At 38.1% G+C, this 19,074-nt stretch overlaps 1 protein-coding gene and 1 long non-coding RNA gene across 6 annotated transcripts in view; both read left to right on the forward strand.

Moving 5' to 3' along the window:
• The window catches only part of RAD51B (RAD51 paralog B), a 641,285-nt gene that overhangs the window by 199,662 nt on the left and 422,549 nt on the right, over window positions 1–19,074 (forward strand). The gene's annotated exons all lie outside the window — the stretch shown is intronic.
• On the forward strand, window positions 1,727–8,326 carry LOC122239639. The gene is made up of 3 exons (XR_006218945.1): window positions 1,727–1,848; window positions 7,318–7,375; window positions 8,317–8,326. It is a non-coding gene; the product is annotated as an uncharacterized LOC122239639 (long non-coding RNA).

The raw sequence follows: 19,074 nt of genomic DNA on the forward strand, positions 1-19,074 counted from the left end.
AAGGGAATGTTGAAGAGAATATCAAACTTTGCTACTGCCTGTTTGAGATTGAGCTGCTGTATATCATTTTCTTGTTTTTAGCTGGGATAATATTACTTCTCCATACAAGAGATATTCTCTGGGCGTAGAGGCACTTTCCCCATGACTTTTCTTTACAGGTGGGGGAGGTGAATGCACAGTTCCTTTACTAGTCACATCTCAGTAGCCAGGGACAGAAATCAAGTATCTTATCTTGATAAGTATGTTATCAGGTGTCTTATCAAGTACAGGTAAGAATTGAAAGACCTGGGGAAGTTTAACCTGGAGGAGAGTGAATATAAGGGGTTAATAGGGCATCTCTCTTCAAAAAGCTGAAAGATAGGCACGTGGAAAGCAGAATAAACTTATGTCAACTTCTGTAGAAGACAGTACTAGGACCAATGGATCAAAGTTGTAGGAAGGTGGATTTTTAGGTCTTCTAAAAAGAGACCTGGCAATAAGAGCTGGTTTCTTCTGTTCAAAAGTAGTTAGCACCAGCTACTTCTTAGGGATTGTCAAAGGAATTCCTGATTGAGAGAAAGTCTGAACTAAGGGGGCCTTGCTTATTTGAAGACTACATCTAATATTTTTCATGTGTCATAATGCCTATGAAGAGAAGTGGCTTGCCTCAGACTCTTGCTTAAACAAACCTTAGTTCATTTCTATTAGTTCCTACCCAAAAGTGAAATTTTCCTTTAAGAATATAAGGGACCTCTCAGAATTCAAGGAATAGTTGTACAGCTAGGCTCAGGAAAAAGAACTAAGATAGCTGTGAGGAACTCAACTGCACCTTTGTTTTAATACTCTGCCTCACTGACATGGTTAGTTTCCAAATACCAGCTTATGTGCCTTTAATTTGAAATTTTCATATGAGATGCTCTGATTGCCTTGTTTTGAGTCATGAGTCTACCCTTGATCCAATCAGCTATAGACAAGAAGAAAGGGTCATATAATAGAAGTAAGATTAAAATGGTGGCAGGCCTAGGCTTTCTCCTCTGGATAGTGGTCAATAGCTCTAAGAGGGGAGATAGAGTAAGTCACAGACTAGCTAGACCCCCCCCAAAATATTTATTACATTTTCAGAAATGTCAGCCAGGATTTCGGCTGTTTGAGTCTGTTTTGGACAACCGATATTTATTATGTAATTATTATATGCAAGGTGCCATGATAGATGATAGGCAGAATGTAAAATATAATATATGTTCCCTGACTTCTGGGTACTTACAATCACTTTGTCCATTAGACTGTTCATTGTTTAATTGGTTATCTTGTGTGAATTTCACTTTGGGAGGACTAACCTACTAATTATGTAGAGGCTCCATATAAACTTGAGAACATTTCTCAGTTGTATATTAAAGACATTTGCTTTTTCTAAATGTCCACACATGTAATATTTCTATAGGTCAATGCTAAAAGACTGTCATAAGCTCAAGTCCCCCAAATAAGCAAAATGCCCAATCCTTCCTCCCCAAACAAAGATAATGAGTTGTATGTCTTACATTGCTGGGAATATATCACATTAAAATGTGTGCTTATTTTTATATGTACATAAGGTGGAATATAACATTAAATTTTTTTTAATGTTTATTTTTGAGAGAGAGAGAGAGACAGAGCTCGAGCAGGGAAGGGGCAGAGAGAGAGAGAGGAGACACAGAATCTGAAGCAGTCTCCAGGCTCTGAGCTGTCAGCGCAGACCCGGATGTGGGGCTCAAACCCACAAACTGTGAGATTATAACCTAAGCTGAAGTCAGATGCTAAACCGACTCAGCCACCCAGGATCCCTGAAGATAACAAATGTTTTAAGTGTCTGTGAGCTACCCAATATGCTAGGTATGTCACATATATAACATACACATGCTGTGCAGATCTTATATTAAGTATTATGTATATTCTAATCTTTCATTATTTGAAATATATATATATGTACACACACACATATATATATACACACACACACATTAACTGAATAGCTAAGAATATTTTATTATTTTCTGTCTGTGTTTGTCTAAGTGGAATGTCATATTAAAACCTTATAAAGATAATTAGTAGCTGACTTAGCATATTGTTTGGATGTTTTCTAAGAGACCAACTTTAGCTATGATACAGAGATACTTGATTTCCATTTGAATCGGTCATTGGTATATTTAACTATAACTTGGTCTGTTGAAAATCCTGAATTTTTAAAGCTTATTTATTTTTTTGAGAGAGAGAGAGAGAACACACGAGGGAGGGGTAGAGAGTGAGGGAGAGACAGGATCCCAAACAAGCTCCGTGCTGTCAGTGTAGAGTGTGACATGAGGCTCAGTGTCACAAACCGTGTGACCTGAGCCAAAATCAAGTGTGTGCCACTTAACTGATTGAGCCACCCAGGTGCCCCCTGGGTTTGTTTTAAATGGCTAAGTTTTAATGCTAGAAAGGAGTTAACATGCTATATACCTTCTTGTTTTTGGCATTTCTATGGTCTTAGAACCTAACCGACTTTGCTATGGATATTTCTCAGAGCTTATTTTTTCCAAAATAATAATTTTCTTTTTTAGAGTCTAGTGTTCAGTTATTTTCCATTGTTCACATATTAACTTTCCACTTTGCCAGTATGAGTTCAGTATTTAAGGTGTATGTTCAATCAAAACTTCTGCAGGCAAATTATTACTCACCCAACTTTTGAAGTTTCAAGTTGTCTTCACAAATTATGCTTAAATTGTAGTCACAGTCTGCTTAGAAACTTATGGTTCCATTGATTTTTCGTAATATTTATGGCCTTTAAAAAATGTACATCAATCCCACAGAGATCTTAAGCTCTACTTACGAGCAATATTCTTCTGCCTAAGAGCATTTTCTTCTGCCTAAACTGATATGTTTGAGCAAGCAGAGGATATCATACTATTAGTTTCTCTACATTGTTAGTTATAGCATATGATATTACTAGCAGTGGAAGCTAATATTTTAGAATTGGAATGAACCTGCCTATCTCAAAGAAATCTAAAATTTTAGTTGATTTTTATTTCATTGCTGCTGCGCCCCATGTCGTGAATATTAGTCAAAGTGCATTAAGAAACATAAAAGGCAAAAGACAAACATTTTTAAAAGTGTGTATTGTATTTTTTTCCTCACTCTATAAGACATTGGCTGCATCTATGCCAACTGTTTTAAAACAAATTTTATCCATTCCTATCTGTTTCCAAAAAGATTTCTAGTATGTTCCCTCCCTCATACCCTCTCCCCTCTCTCACGCACGCGCACACACACACACACACACACACACACACACACACATCTCTTACAAATCAAAGACCATGTCTTTTTCCCTTTTCGCCCCCTTCCTTCACACCTGTCTAAAATTATATTCTGTATGCGTGAAAATGATAATTATATATTATGGTGGTTATTAGGTAGTTCACAAATTTCCCGAAGAACAGGTAGGAAGAACAAATGAGGTCCTTCTGTGATAAGAAAAGATTAGAACGTTTGACTCTGACATCAGGAGATTAGCCTTAGTGTTCTTAATCATACTTTTGTAAACCTGTAATCTTCCCCACCCCCCACTGTTATTTTCCTGCTTCATGCCTTGATTTTCCTATTTGCAAAATGAGAATAGAAATTGTTGCTTCTCATATACTTCATAGAGAATTTGTGAGTAGGTTAGTGTTTCCTTCCCCAGATGTATTAACTCAATCTAATTTGTATATTTTCTTTCCATAGTTCTGATTCCATAATGTCCAATTGTGTGTGTGTGTGTGTGTATTCCATTCTTTTATTTACATTCCTTTTTTTTTAATTCTTTTTTTAATATTTATTTTTGCGAGAGAGAGACAGAGCATGAACAGGGGAGGGGCAGAGAGAGACGGAGACACAGAATCTGAAGCAGGCTCCAGGCTCTGAGTTGTCAGCACAGAGCCCGACAGGGTTTGAACTCATGAACCTTGAGATCATGACCTGAGCTCAAGTTGGCCACTTAACCCACTGAGCGACCCAGGTGCCCCTCTTTTATTTACATTCTTTTCCTTTCCTGGGATTTTTCAAAATCAAAGCATGTTAATCACATTCCATAATGCACTTGAGTACTCAAGATACTTATCAGATATGGACAAATGTTTGAATAGCTGCATTTGTTTTTGAGCATCTATCAAAACCTAGGCCCCAGACCATTGAAGGGTATACCAAGAGGGGTGTCCCCAATCTGAAGTGCAGGTAGTTTCAAGGTGAGTGTTCTAGCCTTTTTTTTTTTTTTTTTTTTTTTTTTTTAAATGCTCTCTCTGGTCTGCTCAGATACCTTCTTTTCTTTTAATCTAAATTATCATTTGTGAAATAATGCCATCACTAAATGTTGAATTTGGTGGTCTCTTTAAGTGCATTAACTGAAAAGTCTAATTTCTCAGCTGAAGATTAGATGTTTTGCCCTAATACCTGACATATATCTGCCTCGTCTGTCTGATACTGATTGAGAAAAGAAATATAGTTCAGTAGTCAATATCTGGTGTCATCATTAATTACAGATAAGCTCTTAATATATAAATGTCAACTTAAGAAAAAAAGATATTGAAACTTAGACACAAACTATTCATTGATAGACTTTTGCTGAAGGTCAGAGCCATAGTAATGCTTAACCACTTTTAAGGCTGTGCAAAAAACCTGGACCTGATCTGCTTTATGAACTTCAGTGAGAATAAATACTTAGTGGAAGCCCAAAGGTCTTTAGTATTAACATGACCTTAAAAATTTACCTTGTCCTGGTAGCTTTTCAAGTCAGGAATTAACAGTTGAAGTCTCTATTACTTTAACATGGCTCTTGGAGAACTTAGAAATTTTTGTCCTATAATGAGATGTTAAAGGATGTCATTGTTTAGTACTGTTTGAGTTCTAAAGAGGGTGTTCCAGAGATCATAGGTTTGAGTTGGCATAACTGGTTTTGAGGCTTTTTATTTTATTTTTTCTGTTCCGTCAGAAGGTGGCCAAAGATTCAAATGCGTCTTGAGCCTGCTCCTAGAATGTGTGGGCAGAGCTGTGGTCCTAGCTTGGAAGAGCATCCTCAAGTTTCTTTTTAGATGTGGCCTCAGGACGTGTGTTCAGGTCACACAGCCACATCATTAAATGATACAGGTGTTATTTAGAAAAAGAGAGGAGCCAGGGCAGAATCTTATTTTCTGGCATTTAAAGTTGGAACCACCTGTCTCAAAACTTAGTTCTGTATTTATATGTATTTCCTCATGGTAGACAAATAAATTAGACACAGCACCTAATTTTCCCCCTTAATTCAGAATTAAGGAAAATACGTCTTAGCAGGAATCATTCGTTAAACGTTAATGCTGCCTCTTTTTTATTGCAAGTACCATACTAATTTGAAGAGAAAGTTAATGAGGAGAAATTTGCCTTTATGGCAAAACACTATGATTTTTTTGTTTTGTTTTGTTTTTTAAGTTAATTATTGTTTTGTTAGGAGCTCTTACCAGGGCCATGCTAATGGGACATTGAGGCACACACAGCTTGACCTACACATTAACAGAAGTTACTGATTTAGAGTGATAAGTAATTTTTCCCCCTAAAGAACCATTATGGGAATATTTTGACAAATGAGAATTTTTTTTTATTTTCAATTTCATTTATTTTTCAAGAGGAAATACATTCACCTGGTTCAAAATTCCAGAGGCACAGAGCAGTATGTAGAAAGAAGTCTTTCCCTCACTCTTTTCCCCAAGCCACCACATTAGCCTCCTTGAAACCCAGTTCCTGCTACTAGCTTCTTTTGTTTCTTTCCATCAACATATTATGCATATAGATGATATATGCACGTGTATGTGTGTATATATAATATAAACATATATAAACAATATTTTCCTTTTCACACAAATGCTAAGTTACTACCACTTAATTAGTATTGTATATCTTATTTTCATTTAACAATGTAACTTGAAAATCATGCTATGTTGGTACATAAAAAACTTCCTTGTTATTGTGGTCTTATGGTGTATATTGTCTGGGTCATATGGTGGATCACCATTTTTTTTTTTTTTAACTAGATCCTTACTAATGAACATTTAGGTTGTTGCCAATCTTTTATTTTCATTAATGATGATTAATGTTGCTTACTACTTATTTTTCATTTTCAAATTCATTTCCTGCTTTTGTCAGGGCCTGGATATTGGTACTATGAATGGAGAGCTATATATTCTGACACATCTGAGGTGTTTGTATATAGACATTTGGGTACATGTACCCACTGCTAACCTAATTCTAGTCTCTTTCCTTAGGATACTCAGCTAAAGTAAAATTTATTTGTTGGGATCCTTATGTTGTACAAGTGCTGGGTCATAGCTCCTATTGGCAAACTAAAGAGTTGCAATTACTAACCTGTGACTTTGATTACTATGATATATACTATGTTTCAGTTAGAAGAGATAGTCATATTTGGTTAGGGTTAATGAAAACCGCATCATTGTTAAAATAGGGTTAAGAAAATCTAAGCTCTTAGGGTAAGATGAGTATAGATAATCAAATCAAATTTACTCTTTGCTTTCAAGGTCTCCATATATAATTTCAGCCTACATCATATAACTCTCTTCAGGCCATAGCTGTACATTTGATGATCAAAAACTTTTAAGATAGTAATCAGATATAGTAATTATAAAACAAAATCATTGAGCATGTTTGTTGACCTATGGTAGGTTATGCTAGATCTTTATTGAGTCATATGAAGCACACAAAAAAGAATATTGTCATAGCAAACAATGGGGAAGTTTTCATATTCAATCACTGGAGTATTCATTTCCCCTAAAGTTTTCACTCAATGAATTATAACTCCTGGTCTCTTAGCTTACTCTGATTTTGTGTAGAAAACACCATTACTTAGAAGTGTAGTATATAAGGGGCGCCTGGGTGGCTCAGTTGGTTAAGTGTCTGACTTCGACTCAGGTCATGATCTCATCATCGGTGAGTTTGAGCCCTGCATCGAGCTCTGTGCTCAGAGCCTTGAAGCTGCTTCAGATTCTGCGTCTCCCTCTCTCTCTGCCCCTCCCCCACTCGCTCTCTGTCTCTCAAAAATGAATAAACGTTAAAAAAAAACTTAAAGAAAAGTGTCGTATCTATGAAAGACAGTTAATAGGGAAAAAAGCCATTAGAATTGTTTTATATTGACATTGGTTCGATGGCTATTTAAGATAGAAATGGAGAATATTTCTTATTTCTGGATTGTCAAAAAATATGTTTCCATTCATGTAAATAAAGCATCCTGATTTAGATTTTTGTTGTTGTCTTTGTTCTCTGAGAGAAATATAAAGAATTCTACTTATTTATTTTTTATCTTAGGAATAGGAAGCATATCAACTAGTACAACAGATGGTTACATAGAGTGGAGAAGACAGAGGTGAGAATGAGAGAGAAATAATCTTTTTGTTTCTCAAAGCCATGAGCAGGAATAATAAAACATTGTATGCATATGGGGGTGTTTTGTTATTGTGTTCATTTTTATTCTGAGTAGAGAAAGGACTCTTCATAAAGAAATGAATAAATCTTTTTTTAAGTTTTTATTTAAATTCCAGTTAGTCAACATACAGTGTAACATTAGTAATACTAACTACAGTATAATGTTAGTAATTCAACACTTATATACAACACCAGTGCTCATGATAACAAGTGCCCTCCTTAATCCCCATCACCTGTTTAACCCATTCCCCTACCCGCCTCCCCTCTGGTAATCATCAGTTTGTTCTCTATGGTTAAGGGTCTGTTTCTTGGTTTTCCTCTCTTTTTACCCCGCACCGCCACTCCAAGTTTGCCTTGTTTCTTGAATTCCACATATGAGTGAAATCCTGTGGTGTTTATCTTAGCATAATACTCTCTAGCTCCATCCATGTCATTGTAAATGGCAAGATTTCATTCCTTTTATGGCTGAGTAATATTCCATTATATATATACACTACATCTTCTTTATCCATTCATCAACAGATGGACATTTGGCTGCTTCCATAATTTGGCTATTGTTGCTAATGCTGCTATAAACATCAGGGTGCACGTATCCCTTTGGATTTGTACTTTTGTATTCTTTGAGTAAATACCTAGTAGTGCAAGATATCATTGGATCATAGGGTAGGTCTATTTTTAGCTTTTTGAGGAATCTCCATACTGTTAAGAAATGAATAAATCTTATTAGAACTTGTTTCAAATATATATATATTTTTATTCTCAGAGCGGGAATGCTAAATCATTATTTAATTTTTTTTTTCATTATTTAAATTTTGTCTCCATTTATTTTTTATTTTTTTATTTAAAAAAAATTTTTTTTTAGTGTTTTTATTTTTGAAGGAGAGAGAGAGAGACAGAGCATGAGTGGAGGAGGAGCAAAGAGACAGGGAGACACAGAATTCGAAGGAGGCTCCAGGCTCTGAGCTGTCAGCACAGAGCCCGACGCGGGGCTCGAATTCACAAACTGCGAGATCATGACCTGAGCCGAAGCCGGACGCTCAACCGACCGAGCCACCCAGGCGCCCCTGTCTCCATTTTTTAAAATGTTTATTTATTTTGAGGGAAAGAGAGACAGAGCATGAGTGGGGGAGGGGCACAGAGAGCAAGGGAGACACAGAATCCAAAGCAGGCTCCAGGCTCTGAGCTGTCAGCACAGAGCCTGACGCTGGCTCGAACTCACAACTGCAGGATCATGACCTGAACCGAAGTCAGACGTTGAACCGACTGAGCCACCCAGGCGCCCCCCTCCTTTTTTAAAAAATTGGACAAACCTGTTAACTTTTACTCTAGAATGTGTCATATCTCATTTTATAGAGGAAATACTCAGGTTTATCACCTTGTGACTTCCTGATCTTGTGGCATTTGGAAATAGTGTTAATGTCACTGTGGTAGTACTTTGATTTTGTAACTGTAGACCTACGCACTATTAACATTTTTGACTGGATAATTCCTGGTTGTGAGGGGCTATTCTGCCATTCTAGTGTATTTAACAGCATCCCTGGCTTCTACCCCCTTAGATGCCAGTAGTAATACCTTCAGAGGCACAAAAATGCTCTCAACTGAGAATCACTACTATAGACATAGGCGGTGATTCCCCACAGCAGGTTTCAGTGTGGATCTCACACAGTATTCGACAGTCTGATGCACTCCACTAGTATTTGTGATCTGGAACAGCAGAGCAACACAAAGGTACAAATTTGGGGGCAATTTTTTTTTCTTTATTTTTGAGGGGCAGTATTTTTTTAAAAGGCCACCACTCAATTTGGGGAAGATTCTTGAAGAATCATTGAGCTCTTAATTGGTTGGTTGATTAATCAATTGATAGATTCATTCATTTAATAAAAATATATTGAGCTCTTGCTATAGGCCAGTCTCAGTGTTGGGACACGTGTGTTGCTGTGTGGTTCATGTGGCTGTATGTAGTGGGTTGGCGGGAAGTAAGCCCGTAGGTAGACCTGTGAAGAAGCTGTTGGGTGTAATATAGGTGAAAAATGATGGTTGCCTGGATTTAGGTAGTGACAGTGGCATGATGAGAAGAGATTTGCTTGATATTTAGGAGCTAAAAACATTAGGATTTGGTAACTGATTGGAGCAAGAGAGAAGTCAAGACTAATTCCCAAGTTTCTGGCTTAGTTAAAAGAGTGACGAGTGGTAGCATTCATAAAGACGAGCAGAGTGGGAAGAACAGGATTCTTTTTGAAGGGGGAGCAGATACTGATTTCCGTTTTTAACACTTTTCTTTGGAGGTAGCCTTTGAGATATCCAAGAGGATGAGCTAGACAATGAACTTGGGAATTGCAAGGATCCTATCTGTTTTGTTCCTTGTTGTATCCTGTTCTTCATGTGGTGTCTACCTTTCTAGGGATGGAAACAGGTTTAGGCTGGATGTATAGATTTGGTATTTTTCAGGGAATAGTTGGTTTGATTGAAATGAAGGAAGCACATCAAAGTGTCTAGGGAGAGTTCCTATAGAAAGAAGAAGGCCTAGCATTGCAACATTTTGGGAGGTATATTCAAGGAACTGAAGAGGAGGGGCTGCAGAAGTCTGAGGAAAATCAGGAGTGTCTGAAGACAAGGGAAGAGAGAATTTTAAAAAGAAGGGAGTGTTTACTGGTTTTGAATTCAATTAAAAAGTCAAGTAAGATGAAGACTGATAAAATGACATTGGATTTTGCAACTAAAACGTGTTCATGACTTTTTGAGAACCTTTTTCAGTAGACTGATGATTGAAAGAGTTCAGTAAATTTGGTTAAATACTAAGTGGGAGTTGAGTGGATGGAATGACAGGTGCAGGTCATGCTTTGATGTATTTTGGCTATAAAGAAGAAAAGAGACTGAAAATAGTATATGACGGAGGTATGGGCTGCAGGAGGGCACGAGGGTTTGAACATGTTTAAATGCTGACAGGAAGGAGACAATGGAGACAGAGAGGTTGGTATAGGAGAGGAGAACATGTAGATGGGAGCAACTTGAGATGGGATGAGTCCAGAACACAGGGAGAAGGACTGCTCTTAGATAGGGGTAGGGTACCCTTCAAACTGGAGGGATATTGTTAGTGATAGAGAAGGTCCATATTCTACTGGGATTAGCTTCCAGTCTTGGGAGTCTTTCAGGAATTATACTTCTGGGGCTTCCTAATGGTTCAGAGTGACAGAAACATTAAGAGACCTCTGGCAAAATCCATACCGTTTCTGAATTCCCTGGGGTCCATTGATCCCCAGAGGTTGGATCCATTTGATTATTTGTCTTTATTTTCAGTAGCAGGCATATATTAGAATTGGATTCTGAACCTATGGATTAGGTTAGGATTTGGGGTCCAATTCTTGTCTAAATAATCAGAGCAGAGGGTATTTTGAGACCCTCAGGAAACTTAGCCAGGTGTTGAAGTACAACCTGGAGATCACCTAGATCCCATATTTTAATGAGCAAATATGCCATTCTCATTATGACTCTTCATTATTACTAATCTATATGATGGATTGTTGATTGTAGAAAACTCTGTGTTATCATACTATTAAGCTTAAATTTTACCGTTCAAATGTTAAAAGGTTGATTATAGTTCAGGTTCTTCTGTGGCTTGATAGAGGATAGTCTTTGGAGCCAGAAAAAAACTAGATTCAAATCCTGATTCCATCACTCCATTACAGACTGAGCCTCTGTGGCCTTGAGCATGTCATTTATTCTTTAATATCGTCACGGGAATACCTGGTAATGTCTAATTTGCATCACAGTCACAAAGATTAGAGGTCTTGCATATATGCCAGCACAGTGTTGATATTAATAAATAGGAGCTGATATTATTTTTAATTATATAAAAATAATTTATTATTTACTATTAGAAGACCCTTAGTGAGCATACTCTGAATTAATTGTTAGAGTACCAAATCAAGGGGCACCTGGGTGGCTCAGTTGGTTGAGCATCTGACCTTTGATTTCGGCTCAGGTCATAATCTTATGGCTCATAGGCTCGAGCCCCGTGTCAGGCTCTGCACTCCCAGCATGGAGCCTGCTTGGGATTCTCTTTCTCCATTTCTCTTTGCCCTTCCCCTGCATGTGCAAACACATTCTCTCTCTCTCTCTCTCTCTCTCTCTCTCTCTCTCTCTCTCTCAAAATGAATAAGTAAACTATTTTTTTTAAAGCATACCAAATCAAAATTGAGGATTTTCTTTTTTATCATGGGTCTAAGAGAGATTTATGGTGATGTCCTTGGTATAAATTTTGGTAGTCTCAGAAATTTTGCAATAATCCTGGGCCAATTAAAAACAACTTTTATTGGCCTACATATCATCATAGTAAATAAAGAGAAAAGAGGTAAAATTCTCGATTTTTAAAGTATATGGAAACAAATTTTATTGGATCCCTGTTATTTTCCATTAGTGTATCTTAGCTAGAACATGTCATGGTTTTACAGAGTTAGCCTCTTCAATCCTTTTTTTCTTCTGTTTAATAACTTCTTTTCCCCCTTCTTCCTTTGCTTCAGATTATTGGAAACCTTCTCATTGTTGCAGCATTTGGTACTGTCAGTCACGCCAGGAAAGCTTCTTACACACTAGAAATGCTGTGGGATGTGTGTGTGAGAGAGAGAGAAAGAGAGGGGAAGAGCTGGGGAAAGAGTGGGGGCAGAAGAGGAAGAATGGTGTCTAGGATAATTGTGCTGGTGTTTTTCCAAGTATCTTCAGAGACCTGTTTGTCTCTGGTTTAGGTACTCTATGGGCCTAACTGTTCAAAATAACAACTCAGAAGAAAAAAAAGGTTTTATGAACTTTTCAGGTTAAGTCATCTTTATTTTATTCCCTGGGCCCCTTTACCTATATCCTCCTCCCCACCTGTACCATCATTTCAACACTGAAGCACCCGATTCCCTGGAGTATTAATGGAGACAGTTCAAGTATCTGCTCCATTTCCTTTGTTCTAGTTGCTTTTGGTCTTTGCTGGGAAATGCTCTGAAGACTGAACCAGCTTCTGAACACAAAGGCTGGCGGTGTTGTCCCTCCTGGTAACGCACCGTGGGATTTGTTCCCACTGCCTGTTCATGACTCATTAGTCCCTAAGTGCAGAAAAGGTTGCTTCTGGAATAAAAAGAATGGACCCATCTCAGCGTCCTTTTTCACTTTTTCCTGTGTTTTATTTGGGTGCACTCACAGCCCTTCACCTTCATTAGTGAGCTGACAGGGGGCTGGCACAGTGCGAGAGAAGCTTTTGCTGGTTCCCTGAGGTATATCAGAGATCTCAGAACTCAATACCTTACCATAAAAATACTGTGCTTCAAACAACCTCTGGATGGAACAAAGCCATACATTCCAATCTGCTTGAGCCTCTCAAGTTGCCATCCTTGCCAAGAACCAGCTTTTTTCCCTTCTCTGAATGTAGTTCTTTTGGTATCCTTTGTATCAGGTAAATGTTTCTGTGTGTATGAAAAAGCAAGCTTTGGGCAAGGGCCATTATATTTATTTATTTATTTTTCAGTTTTTATTTGTTTATTTTGAGAGAGAGTATGTGGGAAAGGTAGAGAGAGAGGGAGAGAGAAAGAATCCCAGGCAGGCTCTGCACTGTTGGACGGAGCCTGATGCGGGCATCAAACTCACCCAAAGTGGGGCTTGAACTCACAACCTCCAGATAAGACCCAAGGTGAAGTCAGATGCTTAATCGACTGAACCACCCAGACATCCCAGAACCAATGTATTTAAAGCACACTTCAGGACAGCAGTTTCTTATGAGAGATGTAGGCAGCAGATATTTGTGGGCTTTTATGCCCCAAGTGATATCATTTCAGATTTATATCTAATATTTGGGAAAGTCCATGAAAAGTAGAGATGCTGTAAAAAAAAAACAACTGAGTTGCATATTTATAATTCAAGTTGTTTTTCCTAATTTTCCCAAGTGATCAAATTATTTTCATATTTAAAGCCCAGACATCTGGAGAACTGTCTCTGACTCCAGATCCACATGTGTGTATGAATTCAGGAATTGAGTGTGACACTAACATGAACAATGTCTATCAAACCTTCCTTTAAAGTATTTGGAGTGCCTGGGTGGCTCAGTTGGTTGAGTGACCGACTCCTGATTTCAGCTCAGGTCATGATCCCAGGGTTTTGGGATTGAGCCCCCACATCAAGGCTCACGTCAGGCTCCATGCTGAGCATGGAATGTGCTTAAGATTCTCTCTCTCTCTCTCTCTCTCTCTCTCTCTCTCTCTCTCTCTCTCTCTCTCTCTCTCCCCCCTCTCTGCCCCTCTCGCCAATTCGCGTGTGCTCTCTCTCTCTCTCAAAATAAATAAACAAACCTAAAACAAATGTTTAAGTTTACCTAGAGGTTGCCTTTGGATATATTAGCATTGTTTGAGGTAACAGATTCAGTATTTGGAGTACAATGTAAGAGTTTAGTATGGACTAAAAGGCCGTGCTGTATCATGGATGCTGTTTGAAAGAGGACTTAATGAAAATGAGAGAAGGCTATGTACAGTACATTGCCATTTATGAAAAATTTAAAACATATATATGCATAAAACAGTACTTCATTTTTCAAATAAATAAGACAGATGTCAGATAATTAAGTGATTGCTTATGTAGGAATAGGAGACAATGGGGATTGGACATAAAGGGGAAAATCAATAAAAACACATAAACCAGGAGAAGGGCCTTCCACAGACTGATAGTAATAGTATACTCTGGGCTGGGAAGTGTGTTTAACCCAGTAGTCTGGACATGAGGTGCATATAATTTGGGAGAGGTGACCGGAAAATAGGTTCGGCGACAGCCAAAAAAATGGTCAAATGAAGGAAAACAAATAAAATATTTTAAGTGTTATGATTCATAAGCAAGAGGCCTGTAAGGAAGAAAAATGCCCCTAAATACTACATCTGGTTGTGCCCTTTTGGTTTTTGAAGCTTTTGTGGGAGAAATAGTAATTTCTCTTTTTTTCCCTTAGGTGAAGATGTCTATAATAAGGAAAGCAGATGTTTCTTTTCAAGTGCATGTGTACACCTGCCATAAGACAAAATGAGTAGCTACTACTGAGAACAGGCTCTGGTTATCTTTTATGTTGCTTGTTAAATTAAAATTCTCTTCCTGGCAAGTATAGGTTTGTAATTAAGTCATTTATCATATGTTCTTTAGGCTACATCTTAAACTTGATGATAAACAAAAGTGATATGTGGGTGGTTACTTAGAAATTAGATGGATGAGTTATTTTACTGGCCTCTGTCATTTGATGGTAGGTTCTTCCTGTTTATAATAGACATTGAACATTGACTCATTATATGCAACTGAAGGGAGCAAAAAAGATCTTGGTCTAGAACTGTGTTCTCAACTTACTGTCAACCTACCAACACTCTTGAGGAGATGATACACTCCCATTAGTAGAAGTGGCACTCTCTGGGCTCCAAACTCAATTACTTATAGGGTAAAGGAGTCTTCCTGTGCCAGATACAGATTTCCTTCCCCTCACTTTCATGACACTGTTTTTTGCTATATTAGTTCTGTTGGTATTCTGCCTCACGCCCGTTCACTTATCTTATGTCCACATACTCAACACTTTATAATTTCATTCATTCCTTATTACAACCTGTATATTATACATTTTTTTAATGTCTATTCATTTTTGAGAGTGAGAGAGAGTGTGCGCACATACACGAATGAGTGGGGGAGGGGCAGAGAGAGAGGGAGACACAGAATCCGAAGCAGGCTCTGAAACTGATGTGGGGCTCGAACTCTCAAACCACGAGATCATGACTTGAGCTGAAGTCGGCACTTAACCAATTGAGCCACCTCGGTGCCCCTACAACCTGCACATTATAGATAAAGGAAACAGACTCCAAAAGGTTAAGTGATTTTTCTATGGCCATACATCTATATATAGGTAACAGAACCAGGATTAGAAGCCAAACCTAACTCCAAAGCTCATCTTTTTCCCTTCCTGACTACACTGTGTTTTTCATGGGCTACATTCTACAAAAGCCATATTTGTGTAGAGTGTGATGTCTTCATTAGACTCCTTAATTTTTTAAGGGGACTTTATTCCTACCCTCTGCTCCAGCTATTGCTTAATGGATGTGGTGCTTTTAAGCACACAAAATATCCGTGTTCAGGTTCCTTTTCGAGATGAGATTTTTGAACTCTATGTTGTCCAGTTGCTCAAAAGCCTACTTCTGAGAAATGTTATTTATAGAATAGTGGTGTTAAGTCACTGGCTTCAGTGATGGATGTTATAGCAAATAGCTGGATGAAATTCACTATTCTGTCTGTGAGTTTTTAATGAGAAGGCCACTTACTGTACTATACCACATCATCTTTGGGAGGACCTGGAATGGCATTCTTTTCAGATCTCAGGATTTGGAAACACTGACTCGTTTTCTAAAAAATCTCGTGGCTGTTATGAATCTTATACTTGATTGTACTTTCTTCTTTATTTTGGTTACTAGAAAGGTTAGAGCCAAATTTGCAGACCATCTCTAATACCCGTGGAGGAATAAGCAATATATATTTGTGTGCTGATCTTAGTCCTAGCATTATTTTCCTGTCTATGTTCCTCTTTGATCTCATGTTTGTTAATTAAAAATTTTTTGCATTGAATGCATTTTCATAAACTGTGACATATCCCTTCACTGGTGATGAATATAAATGTACAAATAACATGTGTAAGGTCAACTGAAGCTTTCCTGACTTGATGGTTAATTCACCTTCCTGCTAGGAGTTCCATGTACACACATCCATCTTCTTCATTTGCTTTCCTCCTTTCTTTCATCTTCTCCTAATTTTCTGTTGTTTATTATGGATTTCTCTCTCAAAGAACAGATTAGTAGAATTTCAGTGGTCCTTTTTATTGTTGAGTATGAACATAAAGAGTTATTTTTCTGAAAAATTAGTCTTTTCATGTATATTTCTCCAGGTTCAATTTTTAGTAAAGGTATAAATTTAATTTTTATGAAAACATTGAATTTTCACTAACTTGATTGCTTTCATGAGGATAAGAGTAAGGAAATTTGTAGTCTTAGAAGGGTGCCATTATAGAAGTTTTTGAGTATTTATATAGAATAGAATGATATTTCCAGCTTGTTCTCATAAAATTAATGAATTCCCTATCTGTTGCCTCATGGCCATCTCTAATTGGATGTTCAAATGGTACTTTGGATGGCACTTCAAATTGTCTGAAACTTCACATATAATCTCCCCCCCCCCACAATAAAGTTATCTCTACCCTTTCCTTACCCCGTTTCTCACTCCATTTCTTATTTTGATGAATGGTACTGCTCTGCACCTACTCACCTGGACCACATACATGGCCATCATATTAGATGCCTCTAATATGTCACACAGTTTTTTATGTTTTACCTACTTCACAGCTTTTTAAAAAGTATTTAAAATTTTTTAAATTTTATTTTATTAAAAAATTTTTAAAAAAATGTTTATTTATTTTTGGGAGAGAGACAGAGCAAAAACAGGGCGAGAGGGGGTGTGTGCAGAGAGAGAGGGAGACACAGAATCTGAAGCAGGCTCCAGGCTCTGAGCTTTAGCACAGAGCCTGGCACAGGGCTTGAACTCACGAGCTGTGAGATCATGACCTGAGCTGAAGTCAGATGCTTAACCAACTGATCCACCCAGTCGCCCCCCCGCCCAATTTTTATTTGAGAGAGAGAGAGAGAGAGAGAGAGAGAGAGTGAGAGAGAGAGCGCACTCACATGAGCAGAGGAGAAGGGCAGAGAGAGAGAGAGAGAGAGAGAGAGAGAGAGAATCCCAAGCAAGCCCTACACTCAGCATGGAGCCTAACACAGGGCTCCCTGGGATCATGACTTCAGCCAAAATCAAGAGTTGGTCACTCAGCTGACAGAGCCACCCAGGCACCCCCCTACTTCACTGCTTTAAAGCTGGGTGTTTTCCATTCCCATTGTTATTTCCTTTTCTGAGAGCCTTGCACATAGCCTTGCCTAAGCAGATACTCAAATTCTTGAAGAACTAAATGATGAATGTAGGGGTGGATATTCTTAGTTTCATTACTTCTGTCTGGACTTCCTGCCTCTCTTCTGGCTCCTTCTAATGTTGTCAGAATGAAATTCCTAAAATGCAAATTAAATCCTGTCACTCCTCTGCTTAAAACCTTCGATGTCTCCTTCTAGCTTTCAGGATTAAGTTTAGTTTAGGCACTTCATACTAAGTCCCCTGCATCTTACTGGTTTCCCTCCTGCTGTTTCTCTCTACTGACCATGTAGTTTCATCTTGTGGCTGCATACTCCATTTCCTCCCACATGGTATTCATTTTGCAGATCCTAACTGAAGCGCCACTGCGAGAACTTGATTGACTCTGCCAGTCTGAGTTAGATGCATTTTTTCCTTGCTCTCATGTCCCTTTATGCACAGTGTCATGACATGTCCCCTATTAAACTGTTATCATGACTTCCTTATATAGGGAGACTTCTCTTAATACTGGTTCTCCTAGATAGTGTCCAAAATTTAGTGAATAGCCAATAACTATTTATTGGCTGGCTCACTGAATATGGAATGGAATAAGTCTGTAGGTTGTATTCCAGTCTGATCATTTATTCATTCAATAACTATTTATTGAGTACTTACTATATGCCAGATACTGTTTAGAAGGCTAGGGATACTACAGTGAACAAAAGCAGTACCTACCAGACAATTAAAAAGCAAGCACATAGATATTCAATATTGTGTAATAAGGAAAATGGACAAGGATAAGGAGATCCTAGAGTATATGGTCAAGCTAGGTGTGTCTAAAGAGGGAAATTTTGCGCAGAGACCTGAATGATGTGATGTGACCATGGTGGTGGTGTTGGGGGCTCAGGTGGTTCTGGGCAGAGAGAATAACATTCCTGAACACCTGTTATGTACCAGGCCCTGTTTAGAAGCCAGCAATGAACAAGACTGTTAAACATTAGCATTGTTTATTAACTGTGAAGTCTGTTCTGTTTCAATATTTTATATCATACCTTTCTTTAATTGTTTGATTTTCTGAAATTGAAACATCCCAACATGGGAGAGTCCCTTTGTTCTCCCTAACTTCCTACTCTTTTCTCTGAGACAAGAACCCATAGATTTTTATTGTTTAGAGGCTCCGAACACAGTAGGATACTGATTTAGGGGACAAATCTCCATCCTCTCCATATTTAGTCATGGTCGTCAGGGATGTATGAAAGTGTCTTAGGTTTTCATGTCTTTGAGTTGACCCAAGTTGTGGATGTATATAAAAGTCCCTTACAGTAACTGGATATAGACACTACTGTTTTCTTTTTCCAGACCCCTAATCCAGCCTGCAACCCTGGATAAACCTTCTTAGACCCTTTTGCCTCAGTACAATGAGAAATCATAACTTTGGCTGATGTTTCTTGCTCTGTCACCTGCTTACTGCATAAATTGAGTATGCTCTGCGGCAGTTTCCCATTTGTAAGCAGGACACCCTTCCAGTTAAGTTGTAAAAATCTATGTTTAAAAAAGTCCCATGCCCTTGAAGAATAGGAGCTACAAAAATGTAGAGTCCAACGAGAAAAAAAGAGAAAGAACTTTCCTAAGAAAACTGTGTCAATTTGCAAATTCGTTGTCCTCTGGGTGGCAGCTGACAGGTGGAGTGACAACCCAACCAAATAACAC

This window comes from Panthera tigris, chromosome B3 (assembly GCF_018350195.1).
Source record: "Panthera tigris isolate Pti1 chromosome B3, P.tigris_Pti1_mat1.1, whole genome shotgun sequence".
NCBI classification, from domain to species: domain Eukaryota; kingdom Metazoa; phylum Chordata; class Mammalia; order Carnivora; family Felidae; genus Panthera; species Panthera tigris.